Source organism: Eptatretus burgeri, chromosome 15 (genome assembly GCF_056783735.1).
Source record: "Eptatretus burgeri isolate ZD-2024b chromosome 15, Ebu_testis_v1, whole genome shotgun sequence".
NCBI lineage: Eukaryota > Metazoa > Chordata > Myxini > Myxiniformes > Myxinidae > Eptatretus > Eptatretus burgeri.
This window is the reverse complement of record NC_140975.1, coordinates 41,041,345-41,059,330: the sequence shown is the minus strand read 5'-3', so window position 1 is coordinate 41,059,330 and position 17,986 is coordinate 41,041,345. Positions and strand designations below refer to the sequence as shown.

General features: G+C 44.6%; 1 long non-coding RNA gene across 1 annotated transcript in view; it reads right to left on the bottom strand.

Annotated features, from left to right (window-relative positions):
- Positions 1 to 2,355: 2,355 nt before the first annotated feature.
- LOC147012027 (uncharacterized) overlaps positions 2,356 to 17,986 on the bottom strand; it is a 37,659-nt gene continuing 22,028 nt past the window's right edge. Inside the window, exon 3 of the long non-coding RNA XR_015051893.1 lies at positions 2,356 to 3,285. This is a non-coding gene — a long non-coding RNA (uncharacterized LOC147012027). The remainder of the gene's footprint in view (positions 3,286 to 17,986) is intronic.

Here is a 17,986-nt window from a genome sequence, read left to right as displayed (position 1 = left end):
AACTGGTCCAACACGTGGAACATGTCTTTCAATCCAGACAAATCTCACACTCTCACTATGTCTCTTCGAAAGGACCATTTAGAAACCCCCCCCCCATCCACTTTCTCAACAATCCTCTGGAAGAAGTCTTTTCTTTCAAGCTTCTGGGTCTCACTATCTGCCATGACCTTTCCTGGGAAAGTCACATTTCCAACCTCGCCTCAAAAGCCAGTCGCCGACTGGGAATCCTCCGTCGTGCAAAGTCCTTCCTCGGCCCTCTTGAGCTCCTGACCACTGACAAAGCTTTTGTCCGTAGCCTGATGGAGTACTGCTCTCCCCTCTGGGCTGGTGCTCCTGCCTCCCACCTTTCTCGGCTTCACGCTGTCGAAACCAGGGCATTTAAGATCATCGGCATCTCCCGCAATGAAGCTGAGTCTTTGGGCCTCTCACTCAATCACCGCAGGTTGGTCGGTGGTCTTTCTGTCTTCTACCGACTCCTCTCCAGCCTTGCCCCCCCCCTGCTCTCTCTCTGCGATTTGTCCCCACCACATTTCCACAGGGCGCTCAAGGTCCGCCAACAAACCCCTTCTGGTAAAACTACCAAAATCACGAATCACTGCTCATCTTCACTCTTTCATTCCTCTTTTTTCCCGCCTTTGGAATAAACTTCCTCACTCTATTCTTTCCCATTCTTCCCTCCAGGCTTTCAAAACAGCTGTTCACCACCACCTCTTATCTTCCCCCATCCAAATCCTCGATCTTTTCTACCCCCGATAATCCACCCAAGCCCACTTCCTTCATTTCTCCTGCTTTCCTTCCTGAAAGTCCCTGTGATGTCCATCTTCTCTTCGCCATGTTCCCCGTCCCATCCCCATCCCTCTCCCTTCCACAGTTCACCTAATGTGTCTGTTCCCCACTGTCTTGTCCATTCCACTCCCGCCCCTCTTGTCTCATGCCTCCTTGCTGTGAGTTGTGTGTTAGCTCTCATACGAGCCTCGACCAAGGTATACAAAAAAAAATTACAAATAATAAATGATGACCAAGAAAGATGCATAATCCTACTTTTCACAAAAAGTGTATCAAGAGCTAAAAGCAGAAGCTAACTACAGAGCATTAAACAAAGATGAGAATCGAGAAAGAATGTCAAAGAAAATGATTAAAAAAAAAAGACTTCAGCAACATGATTTAATGAAAGGAGAATATATTGTTACGGAAATGACTTATCAAGGCAAAGAATGTGTAGATTAGAACAGTTATTTCCCTTGTTTCATGTTTTAGCATAAGAGAGAAGTAAAATGAACTGTAATAGGAATATCCATCAACAATCGGATAAAAAGCATGTCGTCTGTCCTCCTGACGTTTGTGTCGAAAACCACTTTTCCCAAAAGGCCTTTTTAACGTTCTATCCTCTGTAAATCTGTCTTTATGTCCTTTATAAGAAAATGGCCTTGTGGGTTCGCCAAAGCGGAAGTTAAGGCATGCTAAACCCCAAGCCTTGAACATGAGGGGACAGCCTGAGAAGTTTTGGGGCAACGCTTCAGCTTGAACGACACCTGAATGGCTAAAGAGCGAAGGGCGGGCAGGGCTGAGTGATGTCATGTGGCAGGGTGCAACTCGAGGTCATAAAAGGAGTCCTGAATGGTGCCTCCAGTGAGTTGAGTCCAGCCTGGAGTTGAATGTGGTCATGTCTGCAGGGGAGGGAAGCAGATGTATAGATCACTGCACAGGGAGGTGGAGTAAGCACCTCCCACCTATCTTCTAACTGGGTTGCCCCCCCCCTCCAACATCATGACAGCTCTAGTTGACCTGCATTACTACAGTCCTTGTCTGCCTCTGGGTGCTCCAGACTCCCTCTGTTGGACTTGTCGTGTCCAGAAGGGCCATATCAAGTATTCCATGTCCCATCATATCTCTATGGTCTTTCTCCTGTTGTGTGTCTGAGGCCTTAAATTATCTAGATACAAAAGCCTTCTGTCCGGAAGAAACCCCGGAGCACAAAGATCATTTGTATAAACTTGTATAAAATATAGCAATGAGTGCCTTCTCTGTTCCTTCCCCTCCCTGTTTTAAATACACTTATTGAACTCACTGGGTCCCCGGATTATTCAGACCATTATTGATTGCTGAGTCAGGATAACCGAGGTGGCTTTATCGTTTTGGGCACTTTATGCCCATGATTAATTTCACCTCCTCACTCGTAAAAACCACGACTTGGGTTCATCTTGATAACGACTCCAATGAGGCAGGTGCCTGGGCATTCCAAGTTTGAGTTTTGTGTTTCGTCCTGCAGCATGAAGCGAAGAAAAGCCTTGGTTTTCAACCAACTGGGGCCGAAATAACAGTTCTTCACAAAGCTCCACTTAATCTTTGATTTATTGAGATAAAAAAAAAAACAATGTGATGACAAGCTGAAAAGTGAAAGCAATTTGCACACAACACCATTTTAAAATATGGCCAATATTTTCACTTCTTATCATGTCAATCACTTAATATAACATGGAGATTGATGATTTTGGTGTCTAAAATTTATCTAGCAGTCTTGCAAATACATTTGTTGCATTTCCTTGGCCCAGAAAACCATGGGTTGGACACAAACCATCTATCGACATGTTATATTAAGAGATTGTTACATTACACCATCCAGCTACGTGTTATATTGTTATATCGGACCATTGCCAATAAAGTGGGCCAATTATATTTCATTCCTCCAGATAACTCTCAAACCACCCATCATCTGATTCACGGCCGGACTCATTGTCATATAGTGCAACACGTGTCAGAAGAGTTCCACGTGCAGTGGATTATTCTGTTCCATCAACTGGGCACAGGCAATTACATGCTGCCGTACAAGGCTGGTCATTTTCAAGGCAAGTGCATTGCGAACCACAGTAACAGGAGTCTGTTGGGAAATTGCACACCGGGTCATTTAACAGCTCTGGAGCAGCAGCAGACTGGTTTGTCAACTTTGTGAGCATAGATGTCCCATCTGCCATCTGGTGATCTGTTGGTGTTGCCATAATGACAGAATTGAATGATATTTTTGAAAATGAGTCAGGGATACAGACATCAAGAGAAGCATGGAAAGGATGCCATGGAGGGAGGGGGGACCCCGTCTCTCCTCTGTTGTGAAGTAAGCCAGATCAAAAAACAATGCTCTGTTGTAAACAGATTCAAGTCAGAATTTTTTTTTCATATCGATGTTGCCTTTTAAATACTGTATCTCATTGGATGACACGTGTGGTTGAAATCGTGGTTCAAGCCTACACCAGGGTTTCTTGTACGGTAGAAGCTTTGACAGATCACTACCTGCAAAAAGATAGAAGCAGAATACAAATTAAATACTTACCATATAAAGTGTTTGTCAAATGGCTCTAAAGCTAAAGTAATGAACAAAAGAATATTGTTGGTGTTATCAAACAGAGCAGTACAGAACATCACCACAATCCTTTTGTAGAAGGGGCGGGGTCCGTGTTTTGTGTTAAGGTGTAATAGTACAGAACAGTACCACAATATGACCACCCTGTACAAAATACAGATTCAAGGTTCACCTGAGCATCTCGGAATCCATGGATATCGCTTCCCTTTAATGCTGTGCCACTGCACAAACACAAGAAGGCTGGTTATGGATCAATGGTTCACTTTCCATCAATGGTTCAATCACTGGTTGTGGTGCTAGTTGTCAGCTACAGCAAGTATGAGATGGCCACCTATATCTCTGCAAATGTAATCTGGTGGTATATACGAGTCTGATGCTGACAGCTCCTGTGCTGAGTTGACGTGCACTGCTGCCAACATGAGGAAATGCTGAAGTTCAGTATATGAAATACAATTTCATCTATGAGCTTTCTGTTCTCAAATTCACGATGGAGGTACACAGCCAGAGCAAAGGTGTTAATAATACCTTTTATTTATTTTTTTTACATCTTTTACAAATATCACAAAGTTTAATTGTGGATGAGAATAACATTCCATCTCCAGCATTTACTTTTATGTCTGCAGGAGTTTTATTTCTTAAAGTTATGCTTGGTTACATCCTTATTGCAAGTATCACTGCTTTTTTTAAATCTCCATTTCATTAGTAGAAAAATAGTTTTATACCTGTTGTATTCCATAATATAGCTTTGCTGAATAAAAATTTGCTTGATATTATATAGTTCAAGTAATAATATAAACCTTTTTTTTATGTAAAAGGATGTTGGGATGATACAGTATGCCAAAAAGTATTTTTACAGACCAGCATATTCATTTAATTGTGCTCTGGTGAAGGTTATATTGGCTGTTAAATTTCTTGTTAAGTCACAACAAACAACAACAACACAAGGGGAAAAAAAGAAAAACTAGAACGGGCACTCGGTAGAGCGCATACCTTCGCCGCCGCAACTTTTTTCCGGGCACATTTTAATAACGTCATTTTAAAACGTCCATGACATCACAACCGTCAGTCCGATTGACGTCAAATTTGGTGTGTAACCTCCTTGAAGGCAGTCCAACAAAATGGGATGATAAACACTGAAAAATTGAAAAATGACGTCATCTTTTGACGCACTTCCGGGGACGGCACGTCCAATCGGGGACTACCATTCTGAAAGCTCGTAGTTCACTGAACGTTTTAACATTGGCTTCATGTCAATAGCTCTATTAGATCTGAAGCTTTGCCTACAAGTATATTTTGACCTTGAGTGTGACCTTGACTACAGAGTTAATTGGCAAAACCTGTACATCAATAAACAGATATTTTGGTACTGATCCTAATGCCTGGATTTGGGAGACTTTGCTTTATAAATTATATAGATATTTGAATGTAAAATATCAGGACATTTTAGCCACAATTGAAAAACGTCATGTTCAAACGTCAATGACGTCATAACGGTCAGTCCTATTGAAGTCAAATTTGGTGTGTGACATCCTTAAGGTAAGTCCTACAAAACGGTATGATCAAAACTGATGAGATTGAAAATTTACGTTATCTTGTGACGTCATTTAGACGCACTTCCGATGACGTTACGTCAAATCCGACACTACATATCCGAAAGGTATCTATCTCATCATGAACAATATGGCGGTGGTTGCATGTCAATAGCTGTATTATGAAGGAAGTTATGCTCAAAAGAGTGTTTTTGACCTTTTCTTGACCTTTGACCCGATCGCTCCCAAAATCTAATCAAATCATCCTTGTATACTCACGAATCATCCCACCAAATTTCATGCAATTCGGTTTAATACTTTCTGAGTTATGTGAATAACAAACAAACACACATATTCACAAATAAATAAATACACAGCGACCAAAACATAACCTTTCGCAGAATGCGAAGGTAATGACAGTTTTTCAGAATGGAAGGTGAAGGAGATAAGGTAAGGACAATGAGAGCAGGCATTGACACGTTCTCTTGAGGTGCCATACTCTGTTACAAGTGGTGGCATCGTTTTTAAGTCGACATACCAAATGAAGGAGGAATCGGGGGTCTTCTGTATGCGAACCTTGGAGGGTTCAGTGACTCACCTCATCCCTGACCATGATGGATAAACTTCAACCCGCTGTGTGTTGGTCTGGGGAGATTCAGCTGTGCTTCTTATATCATACACTGTGACATATTCTTCTCTGAAATCCCTCTACTTATGGAATCTACCTGTCAGACATTGCACGACATATCTCAGAGACGATTTCAAAGCTGCTCCTTGTGTATCCCTGTCAGTGTCATGTCAGGTGATTTCCACGCCATTTTCAAGAAGGCACTTGGCTGGTTGATTGTTGCATACTCAGAGCTTGTTCGTCCCTCCAATTTCTCCTCTCCCTCAAGTAACACATTATCCATTACAGCTTGGTGTTCTCATCTTCATCATTTCTGATACAGCTTTACCTGTGCACTTGGGTTCTTGTCCATGCTTTGGTGATATGAGGACTTCACCTTCTAAAGACTTCTAAAACGTGAATGTTCAGTCAACTTCATACTGTGCGCACACTCCAGACCTGATCTTTTCAACCGTACTCCTTCAAATATATATTCGTATGTCTAGCAACAATGGTTGTCGGACTGTACATAATATTCCACCATTAACCACAGCTGTTTTCAAAAGTGGTTTTGTGTTGTCGCTACTGTTGGACTGTACATCATTTTACGCAGTTAACCATACCCAATTAGGTGTGATTGGCCCTCAGTCAATTATGTTGTCACAGCCCCGCCGCACCAAGCTGAATGACAGGTATGGTCCCGTCGACCCGTCGTTTCCCTTCATATTTGTAATGTGCAGTTATGCCTCCTTTTCATGGAATCCTTTCAAGTTGTGGAAATTTGAGTAGCTACGGACCTCCCCACGACAAAATGTAGTCGACTCGTGTTTAAGCCAAGTCCTTAACTCAAAACAATTTGAGCTCCGCTGTCTGAAAATAAGATTGAGAAGAAATACAATTGGGCTCTTTTTTAAGTCAGTCAGTTTTGTAGTTCAGCGATGATAAACTGCTCCCTGAACGAGTTAACTTTGTTTTAGTTAACAAAGTGGTGGACTGGGCAGAAGCTTTAATCCTGTCTGCATTGTTGAGAACTGTTTGAATGGTTGCCATAGATAGCAAAACTCTTTTCCACTCGGAGATGCAATTGCCCCTCCTGCCTTTTGCCAGGAGGGATGGGGGGTGGGGCACAGTGTGCCTTATCAAGCGAATGCCCGAAAAGGTTTGACAACATTGCTGAACTAACAGAGAATGTAAAAGTCTTCAAAATGCATCATATGCTTTGACTGCCAATAATTTTGTCCTCATAAGCCTTTCGGAGCTTTTATGAGACAGACCTCAAAATTCCCTGATCCAAAGTCCTGTATTTAGGCAACTGTCAATGCGATAATACACCACACGTATCGTAATAGCGAATGACATTAGCTGACAAGACTACAGCTGCCATAGAGCGACGTATAATAGCGATAGTGCTTTGCAGTATACTACTACTAATTGTCTGATTGATAATTCTCAGTGTTGCGATTAATTAAACGAATCTCACCACATGTGGGCATGGTCACCTTTTGGGATCTTTTGGAATGTGTGTGCAACAGCAACTGAAGCACTTCCATTTTAAGCGCATGTGTCATGATCTATGTGCAACTTCTATGCTGTGTTTTAGTTCAATTTGCAGTCTCGATTTCATCTTCTCTTTGTCTCCAGATATTTATCTTCCACCCCAGAGCAGTCAGCGGTTCCAGTGTTGTTTTTGTCGAGCCGCCAATGCTGCCAGCGACATTCCAGCAGCCCCACAAACCACATCCCTGGAACCAATCACAATGACAGGATCGCAGCACGCCAACCAATCGGCGTGGTCGGATGCCTTAAAGGCAGATGTCAGTAGAGGCAGGAAGAAGGGCAATAAAAGTCTGATGGAGCAGTTAATGTACAGAGGAGAGAAGAGAGGAGAGTTCCAGTTCATCGTCAGCAGAGTTCTGGAGTTTGTCGGCTGAGTTCCAGAGTTCAGATGCTGGGTTCTGCAGTTCATAGTGTGCCGAGTTCTAAATGAGTCTGAGTCCAAAGAGTTTACATCCTTTATTTATCTCCTTTATTAGGTCATCTCTTCGAGCATGACCTAATATGGGTGTCGATGTCCTTCGATCCGTCCGTCCGTCCGTTCACAATGAAGTTGAAGCGGGGGATCTGGTCATTAGTGATCCTGATAGGTCGATGAGACGTACACGATGGTATGACTTTCAAGGTCAAGGTCACGAGGCCTTTGAAGTTGCGAAAATGACAATTTTCAAATTCTATCTCCTCCGCCATTTCTCAAGTTAGCTTGAATTTGATTGTGGCATATGAATCTATGGGACAATATCTAAATTTGGTCGGGCCAGATTTTCGATATTCGTTTTCGAGTCACGTGACTTCAAAGTTGGCAAAAAATGCGAAAATGGCGATTTTCAAAATCTATCTCCTCCTACATTTCTCAAGCGATCTTGAATTTGATTGTAGCATATGAATGTATGCGACAATTTCTAAATTTTGTCGGGACGGATTTTCGAATTTCGTTTTCGCGTCATGTGACTTCAAAGTTTGCAAAAACTGCCCTACCTTCAGGAGGCTATATATTCTCTACTGGGCACGGTAAAAGTTAGTGAATGGTGTCATTGCATAGCAGCTGACCTTGTATATTTATACATTTTCCGCCGAAGGTGCAAAAGTTTCAAAACCTGAAATGTAAACGTCAGCATTTATTTTCAAAATATAATTCCGTGCGCGCGCCAAAATGCCGAGTCATCTTTAACCAAACTGCGCAGTTCGAGCTGTGCAGTAGTCTTCGGTCATAACTGAACAATGAGAACTTGTGGTATTATAGAGATGACTGTCACCCCCACACGAGGGTAATTTTTTATTTATATTTTACATCCTTTATTTATTTATCAAAGAGTTACGGCCATTTATTTATCGACCAATGACAGGACACGGTGCTATGACGTTACGAGTGTCGTCACAATCACAAATTTTTTTTTTGCACGATTGACGTCACAATTCTTCTTCTTCGTTTAATATGACGTCACAATTGACGCTGGGGACCTGAGTATGTGCCTTTTCAAGGTTTGATATTGTTCATCCGTTTCAGCTGTTTCCCAAGGTTTGAAAGCTGTTTTTTCCTGTTTGAATTAATTGTTTGTTTTGAATTAGCTGTTTAATGAATTAATACAAAGCTGTTTGAATTAATTGTTCAAATTATTAATTAATCCCAAGGTTTGAATTTTCCCAAGGGAAACAGCTATTTCCCAAGGTTTGAAAGTTTTTTTGTTTTTTTTGAACGTACGGCCACGCACGCATGGGCACGCGAGAGCGAAGGAACGGCCTGTGTGGATGTTGTTCCTGGCACGCGGTTTGAAAGTTTTTTTTTTTCCACGTACAATTGACGTCACAATTCTTCTTCATTTGATATGACGTCACAATTGACACTGGGGCCCTGTGGATGTGCCTTTTCAAGGTTTGATATTAATCGGACAAATGGTTCCCAAGTTATGGCCATTTATTTAGCAAACCAATGACAGGACACGGTGCTATGACATCACAATTGACGTCACAATTCTTATTCTTTTTTTTATGCACGTACGGGCACGCACATATGGGCCCGTACGTATGGGCACGCATGTCACAATTGACGCTGGGGACCTGAGTATGTGCCTTTTCAAGGTTTGATATTAATCGGACAAGTGGTTCCCAAGTTATGGCCATTTATTTACCAAACCAATGACAGGACACAGTGCTATGACGTCACGATTGACGTCACAATCTTTTTTTTTTTGCACGATTGACGTCACAATTCTTCTTCGTTTGATATGACGTCACAATTGACGCTGGGGACCTGAGTATGTGCCTTTGCAAGGTTTGATATCGTTCTTCTTCAGCTGTTTGCAAGGTTTGAAAGCTGTTTTTTTCCCAAGGTTTGAATTAATTGTTCAAATTATTAATTAATCCCAAGGTTTGAATTTTCCCAAGAGAAACAGCTGTTTCCCATGGTTTGAAAGTTTTTTTTTTTTTGCACGTACAGCCACGGACGTACGGGTACGCGAGAGCAAAGGAAAGGCCTGTGTGGTTGTTGTTTCTGGCATGCAGTTTGAAAGTTTTTTTTTGCACTTTTTTTTTTGTTTTTTTTTTAATGGGCACCTTTTGGGACTTATCGAAGAGCGAAGGAACAGCCTGTGTGGTTATTGTTTCTGGCATGCGGTTTGAAAGTTTTTTGTTGTTTTTTTTTGCACGTACGGCCACGCACGTACGGGCACGCGAGAGCGAAGGAACCGCCTGTGGTTGTTTCTGGCACGTGGTTTGAAAGTTTATTTATTTATTTATTTTTTCGCACCTACGGGCATGCACTAGTAATCTAATAATTCTAATAATATAAATAAGATTCATCAGATGTATGTCTGTCTGTCTGTGTATATTGCAAAGACCGCTGAGCCAACAACCACCAAATTGGGCACACAGACCAAGTCCGACCCGGGGGTTGGCCTAAGTGTATTTTCATCCAAAACCTCAGCCTTTAAAGACCCCTGAAGAACCATAAGACCTTTTTTACATGCTTGAGAGATTCGAATACATGCTTGAGAGAAGACCTTCCACACGCTTGAGAGATAAGACACCTTAAAGCCCTGAAGACCCATAAGACCCTTAAGAAATTGAATTTCCCGAACACAATTAAGACTCATTAAAACTCCGAATACCCCCAAAGACTCTTTGGACCCCAAAGACGGTTAAGATCCCAAAGACTCTTGAAGACTCCTTTGACCCTTAAGATCCCAAGACTCCTTAGAGCCAGAAGACCCTTAAGACCCCAATAACCCTTAAGACTTTGAAGACCCTTAAGAACTGTAAGACCCTTTAAGACCTCAAAGACCCTTAACACCCCCAAGAACCTGTAAGAACCCTGAAGACTTCCGGTTCCAGGTTTGGGGCAAAGGTAGCTTCTTTCAGGGGTCTTTTCCGGCTTTCTCAAAGTTAAGTTTCCAGTCGTTATATGTCCTGTTTTAACTGTTTATTTTCTCACCTACATGTTTACTGTGTGTTCGAGTTCGGTTTTGTTTCAAAAATCGTGCTATTTTGTGAGTTTTTGTCGACCTTGTCTTATCAGGTTTCTTGAGGCCTATCCGTCCTTCCCATTTAGGTGCACAATCGTTTTTATTGTATTCTCTCCCTATTACCATCAATTCCTATTTTCCCAACACCCCCCATCTATCCCTCCCAACTACACCCTCTGTTTCTTGCCCTTAATTAAAAAAAAAATAACAAAAAAAACAACAACCCTTTCTCCCTCCATACACATGAGTACCGATCCTCCTTCTTCTGCCGGCACACCATCTTTCTTCTACTTGAGCTGACCACTCTCACCATCACCTTCACGATTTCTTCCTACAACCCCATTCCCTAATCTTACCTAATCTTCAAAAATCCATCAAAAAAATAATAATTTTTCCTTGTATCCTTTCTAAATATACACCTGAAACCACGTGTCTCTCTACCATCTTCCTGGCACTTTTCATCGATCCATCAGCTTCATTCTGCGTTTACCGTTCCAATTTACCATACATCTCCACGATTTTACTTCAACCTTTTCTTTTCCGAATCTTAAGCAATCCTTATTTTAAAAATAAACTAAATAAGTAAATAAATTCACTTTTAACTATAAAAGCTCCCGTGACCACGTGCTGCTTCTCCCGTGACCACGTGATCTGTTTCTACCTTCTGCGTTTACCGATCCAAATTCACCATTCACCTCACGATTTTTCTTCAAGCTTTCCTTTACCTAATATCATGCAATGTCTGTCATAAAAAATTAAAATAATCTATATTATTTCTGTTGACGTCTACGCGTAATTTGACGTATCTCCTCCAAAACTGCCGGACGGATTGTCGCCACTTTCGGCATGCGGGTGCTCTGTGGTCTAATGAACATCATGGGCTATGTGAGATCGCACCAGACGGACAGGTTTGGGAATTTTGGGCGATTTTCTAATTTTTACGTTCGTTTGCATGGTGACGTGTGACGTCACCGATTGAGAGGCGTAATTCCGTCATGACATCATCGGTCATTCACTGACGTCATTGAAATGAGAGCGAGAGAAGAACCTTCAGAGTTTAGGCTTTATTCCATTTGATTGGAGCCGCTTCTGTGGGCACACCGGGGAATACAGGTTCAGCTAGGAGTACATAAGCAGTAACGTATACATGTGCAATTAATCATTGCAGACTAAATCCGCGTAAGCACGGAGTTCGATATAATCTCCATTCTCACCAGTCAATGAGCACCTTCAGTCAATGAGCACCAAGTGAACAGCCGATGTAAATGGCAATGCCCCGGGGACAATCACCCCGTGCCGCGGAGACCTCCCCTTATACGTGAGACGCACAACATGTGATCCCGCGTCATGTCCCTCAATTCACCTCAATTCACCACATTCTCCCCACCTTTAAAATGCAACTAGGGGCCCAACTTACACACCATGATTGCTTTAGCATTATAGGAGTATACATTTCAAGCAACGCGGACTAATAGGTCTACAGAAGCATACATGCCAAGCAGTGATTATTTTGAGTTGTAGGAGCATGGTAATGAGCATCGATATATGATATAATGAGCATATAGGAGCATGAGCAGCGAGAATGCCGATAATCCCCTTTACAGATTGAGTCGTCGAGGGGGCCTTATTCGTCGACCTCTCCGGGAGTAAATGGCAGTTTCACTTGAGGGAGGCTCCCGATCCTCTTGGTGAGCCTCGACTTGTGCCGGGGATGACTCCTCGATCGCTCTCGGGTGGAACGCGGCAGCCCCGTCGCCCGGTGGAGTTCCTGGGGGGGAACACCTGGGGAGGGGATGTCAGAAGGAGGAGTGCCAGAAGGTGGTGTACCTGCGGGAGGAGTACCTGAGGGAGCCAGATGGCGAACCGACACAGTGGTCTCCCTGCCATCCGGGAGCCTGACATGAGCATACTCTGGATTAGTGTCAATGAGTTCGACCCCCTCCACCAGGGGTTCATACTTGCTTTGTCGTACCGGGCGTTTCATGAACACTGTTCCGGGATGGGTCAGCCAGTTGGGCACCGATTGGCCGTCAACATAACGTCGCTGGTGAGTAAACATTCGTTCGTGAGGAGTTGCATTGGTGGACGTGCAGAGCAAAGAGCGTATGGAATTCAGAGCGTCGGGAAGAGTAACCTCCCACCGCTCGGGGCCCAGTCCTCTTGATTTCAACGCCAGAGTTACGGCTTTCCAAATAACCCCGTTATACCGTTCCACCTGCCCGTTACCCTGTGGGTTGTAACCCGTCGTTCGACTAGTTGCTATGCCGAGTTCTAGTAGGAATTGCTTTAACCCGGCCGACATGAAACACGGCCCTCTGTCTGAATGTATGTACAAAGGTTTCCCAAACATAGCGAAGAGGTCAGAGAGACATCTCACGACAGTGCCCGAGGTCATATCCGAGCAAGGAAATGCGAAAGGGAACCTTGAATATTCATCAACAATGGTGAATATGTATCTGTTGTCTGTCTCGGTCGGCAGGGGCTCTTTGAAGTCGATGTTTAGTCTCTCGAAGGGGGAAGTGGCCTTGATCAGTCTGCCAGATGCCGCGCCATAGAATCTGGGTTTTAGTTCAGCACAAACAGGGCATGAAGCATTCATTTGTTTAATATCTTCAACAGAATAGGGAAGATTTTGTCTGCGCACGAAATGTGCCATTCTGGTTACCCCTGGGTGACAGAGAGACACGTGTAGGTCTTGCAAAGCCCGACTGATTGTTGCCGAACTGTAGACCCGAGAGAAGGTATCTGCAGCAGGGTTTTCCTTCCCGGGCCGGTAAACAATGTCGTAACTGTAGCAAGCTAGGTCTATCCGCCATCTCATAATTTTTTCATTCTTAATTTTCCCGTTATTTTTCCCATCAAACATGAATGCCACGGATCGTTGGTCCGTAACGAGCGTGAAGTGGTTTCCCAGTAAATAATGTCTCCATTTCCGCAGCGCTTCGACGATGGCGTACACTTCCTTCTCTATCGCTGAGTGTCTCTGCTCGCTTCTAGAGAGAGTTCTCGAGAAGAACGCGACCGGCCGCCCAGACTGATTAAGTGTAGCAGCTATCGCGTGATCTGAAGCGTCGGTTTCCACCACGAAGGGCACCGAGCTATCGATCGATTAAACCACGGAATTACTGATATCATCTTTGAGGCTGTAGAAAGCTCTTACAACAGCGGCATCTGGTGGGAAGTTTTTGCAATGCACTAGGGGATGTATTTTCTCGGAGTATTGCGAAATCCATCTCGCATAGTAAGCGAACATGCCGATCACCCGGCGCATTGTCTGCAAGTCCTGAGGTGGTGGTAGCTCACGGAGCGGGCGCAATCGTTCAGGATCAGGCTTAATCGTGCCGTCGGCTATCGTGTAGCCGAGAAGGTCAATTGACCTTGCCGAGAATACGCATTTCTCGTAGTTGAGAGTCAGATTATATTTTCTAGCAATGCTCAAGAATCTGTCCAGATTCCTATCATGCTCCCCCTGATCCCTACCGCACACTGTGACATTGTCCACGTAAACAAAAGTGTCTTTGAGGTTTTCATCTGAGATGATGTCGTCCATAACCCGTTGGAAGCAAGCTACTCCATTCGTGACACCGAATGGTATCCTTCTGAACTGGTAGAGGCGCCTCCCTGCCTGGAATGCGGTGTAAGGTTTGTCTTCCTCTCGGATGGGAATTTGGTGATAGGCGCTTCGCAAGTCGATGGTGCTGAATACCTTATAATTGGCCACGCGTTCGACCATCTCATCTATGCGCGGCAGGAGGTAGGCATCGAGTTGGGTAAAGCGATTGACCGTTTGGGAATAATCGACAACCATTCGTTTCTTATGGTTCTGACTGCTGGTTACTAACACCTGTGCGCGCCATGGCGAATCGCTCGGTTCTATAATTCCTTCTTCCAGTAATCGCTTGGTTTCTGAGGTGATGAAATTCATGTCAGCAGTGGTATATCGCCGCGATTTAATCGCTATCGGTTTGCAGACCGGCGACAAGTTAGCGAACAGCTGGGGGGACGTCACCTCCGCGGTGGTCAACGCATTTAAAATTAGACGAGGCTTGCTTCCTCCAAAGGGTATTTCGACGCTCGTGTGCTGCTTGAGGACATTATGACCCAGAATTACGTCTGCGCACAAATCACGAAGCACCAGTACCCTTACATCCCGATGCGTGTACCCTTTTACGTCCAATTCAACATTGCAGTACCCTCGTACGCGGGATTGTAGTGAGGTGGCGGCCATGCATACCGTATTGTCTGTCGGGTGGATTATCCATTTCCTGCCTTTTACTAGCGAGCTGTTGACGAAACTTTCAGAGCTACCGGTATCAATCAGTGCCTCAGCCATATGCCCGTTAATTCGTACGTTGATGATAGCCTTGGATAGATTCCCCGGGGAGGCTGCAGTTAATTTATTTTGCAAGTAGAGAGCCGCAGAAGTGGGTTTATTTCTCCTTAGAGTAGATTTACATACCCTGGCATAATGCCCTTTCTTGTCGCAATTCATGCATGTGGCATCTCTGGCGGGGCATTTTTGACGAGGGTGCCTTTTGTACCCACAAAAGAAGCATTTACCAACCGGAGCAGTTGCTGAGGAGTTTGACGTGGCCTGGGTATCCGGCTCCTCGGGTGTTTCTCCATCCCCTATGTCTGGCTGTGTCTGTGCCAGTGGGGTTCCTTGGGTTCCCATCGTAGCAGCGTTCATTAGCAGCATCGGTGTCCCAAATGACTCAGATTGCTGCTGAGCCGTATCCATCGCTCGTGCCTGATCGACTACCTTGTCAAGAGTGGGTTGCGCTTTCTCTAGTAAGCGTTGCCGTATGTGGGCTGATCTGAGTCCTTGGATGAATGCCTCCCGTGTCGCTTCCTTTCGGTGTTCCTCGGCGCTTACGGCCCGGAAGCTGCCGTCTTTTCCCAGCTGATTCAGAGCTTGCAGGAACTGATCGATTGTCTCCCCGGCAGCTTGCTTGCGTGTGTTGAGAAGATGTCGTATGTATACCTCGTTCTTGGGCTTCACGTAGAGCGCCTGCAGCACGTCGATCGCTGCTTCGTAAGTGTCGCACTCCGAGAAGAGCCTGTACACGCTGGGCGAGACATGATTCACGAGAGCGGCAAATTTGTCAGCTCCCTCCTCGATGATGGTCAGATAGTGTGAGAAGGAACAGAACCAATGCGACCATTTCATTTCTGCGTCAGTCGCGTTTGGGTCTGCGTTGAACCTCTCTGGTTTGTAGATCTTGTCCATCGTTGGTTGAGAGAGCCGAGAAAACCAAATGGAATAAATTGAAATGAGAGCGAGAGAAGAACCTTCAGAGTTTAGGCTTTATTCCATTTGATTGGAGCCGCTTCTGCGGGCACACCGGGGAATACAGGTTCAGCTAGGAGTACATAAGCAGTAAGGTATACACGTGCAACTAATCATCGCAGACTAAATCCGCGTGAGCACGGAGTTCGATATAATCTCCATTCTCACCAGTCAATGAGCACCTTCAGTCAATGAGCACCAAGTGAACAGCCGATGTAAATGGCAATGCCCCGGGGACAATCACCCCGTGCCGCGGAGACCTCCCCTTATACGCGAGACGCACAACATGTGATCCCGCGTCATGTCCCTCAATTCACCTCAATTCACCACAGTCATTACGTCTGTCTTCGACAGACCATCACCGCCGAGAGGCGTAATGCCACTCCTCGAAAACAGCGTTTGCAATGTAAAACCCTCTTCTGCACATGCTGGCACTTTGTGTCTGAAATACAATGTACTTCCCATACTGAACACGCCCTCTTAGACTGTCACTTTGTGTCTGAAATCCAACGTACTTCCCGAACTGAACACGCCCTCTTCGACTGTCACTTTGTGTCTGAAATACAATGTACTTCCCGTACTGAACACGCCCTCTTAGACTGTCACTTTGTGTCTAAAATCCAACGTACTTCCCGGACTGAACACGCCCTCTTAGACTGTCACTTTGTGTCTAAAATCCAACGTACTTCCCATACTGAACACGCCCTCTTAGACTGTCACTTTGTGTCTGAAATCCAACGTACTTCCCGTACTGAACACGCCCTCTTAGACTGTCACTTTGTGTCTAAAATCCAACGTACTTCCCATACTGAACACGCGCTCTTAGACTGTCACTTTGTGTCTGAAATCCAACGTACTTCCCGAACTGAACACGCCCTCTTGGACTGTCACTTTGTGTCTGAAATCCAATGTACTTCCCATACTGAACACGCCCTCTTGGACTGTCACTTTGTGTCTGAAATCCAACGTACTTCCCGTACTGAACACGCCCTCTTAGACTGTCACTTTGTGTCTGAAATCCAACGTACTTCCCGTACTGAACACGCCCTCTTAGACTGTCACTTTGTGTCTGAAATCCAACGTACTTCCCGGACTGAACACGCCCTCTTCAACTGTCAATTTATGTCTGAAATCCAACGTTCTTCCCATTCTGAACACGCCCTCTTAGACTGTCACTTTGTGTCTGAAATCCAACGTACTTCCCGTACTGAACACGCCCTCTTAGACTGTCACTTTGTGTCTGAAATCCAACGTACTTCCCGGACTGAACACGCCCTCTTCAACTGTCAATTTATGTCTGAAATCCAACGTTCTTCCCATTCTGAACACGCCCTCTTAGACTGTCACTTTGTGTCTGAAATCCAACGAACTTCCTGGACTGAACACGCCCTCTTAGATTGTCAATTTGTGTCTGAAATCCAACGTACTTCCCGGACTGAACACGCCCTCTTCGACTGTCAATTTGTGTCTGAAATCCAACGTACTTCCCGGACTGAACACGCCCTCTTCGACTGTCACTTTGTGTCTGAAATCCAACGTACTTCCCGGACTGAACACGCCCTCTTAGACTGTCACTTTGTGTCTAAACTCCAACGTACTTCCCGGACTGAACACGCCCTCTTCGACTGTCACTTTGTGTCTGAAATCCAACGTACTTCCCGTACTGAACACGCCCTCTTAGACTGTCACTTTGTGTCTGAAATCCAACGTACTTCCCGGACTGAACATGCCCTCTTCAACTGTCAATTTATGTCTGAAATCCAACGTTCTTCCCATTCTGAACACACCCTCTTAGACTGTCACTTTGTGTCTAAACTCCAACGTACTTCCCGGACTGAACACGCCCTCTTAGACTGTCACTTTGTGTCTAAACTCCAACGTACTTCCCGGACTGAACACGCCCTCTTAGACTGTCACTTTGTGTCTAAACTCCAACGTACTTCCCGGACTGAACACGCCCTCTTAGACTGTCACTTTGTGTCTGAAATCCAACGAACTTCCCGTACTGAACACGCCCTCTTAGACTGTCACTTTGTGTCTGAAATCCAACGTACTTCCCGGACTGAACACGCCCTCTTAGACTGTCACTTTGTGTCTGAAATCCAACGTACTTCCCGGACTGAACACGCCCTCTTAGACTGTCACTTTGTGTCTGAAATCCAACGTACTTCCCGAACTGAACACGCCCTC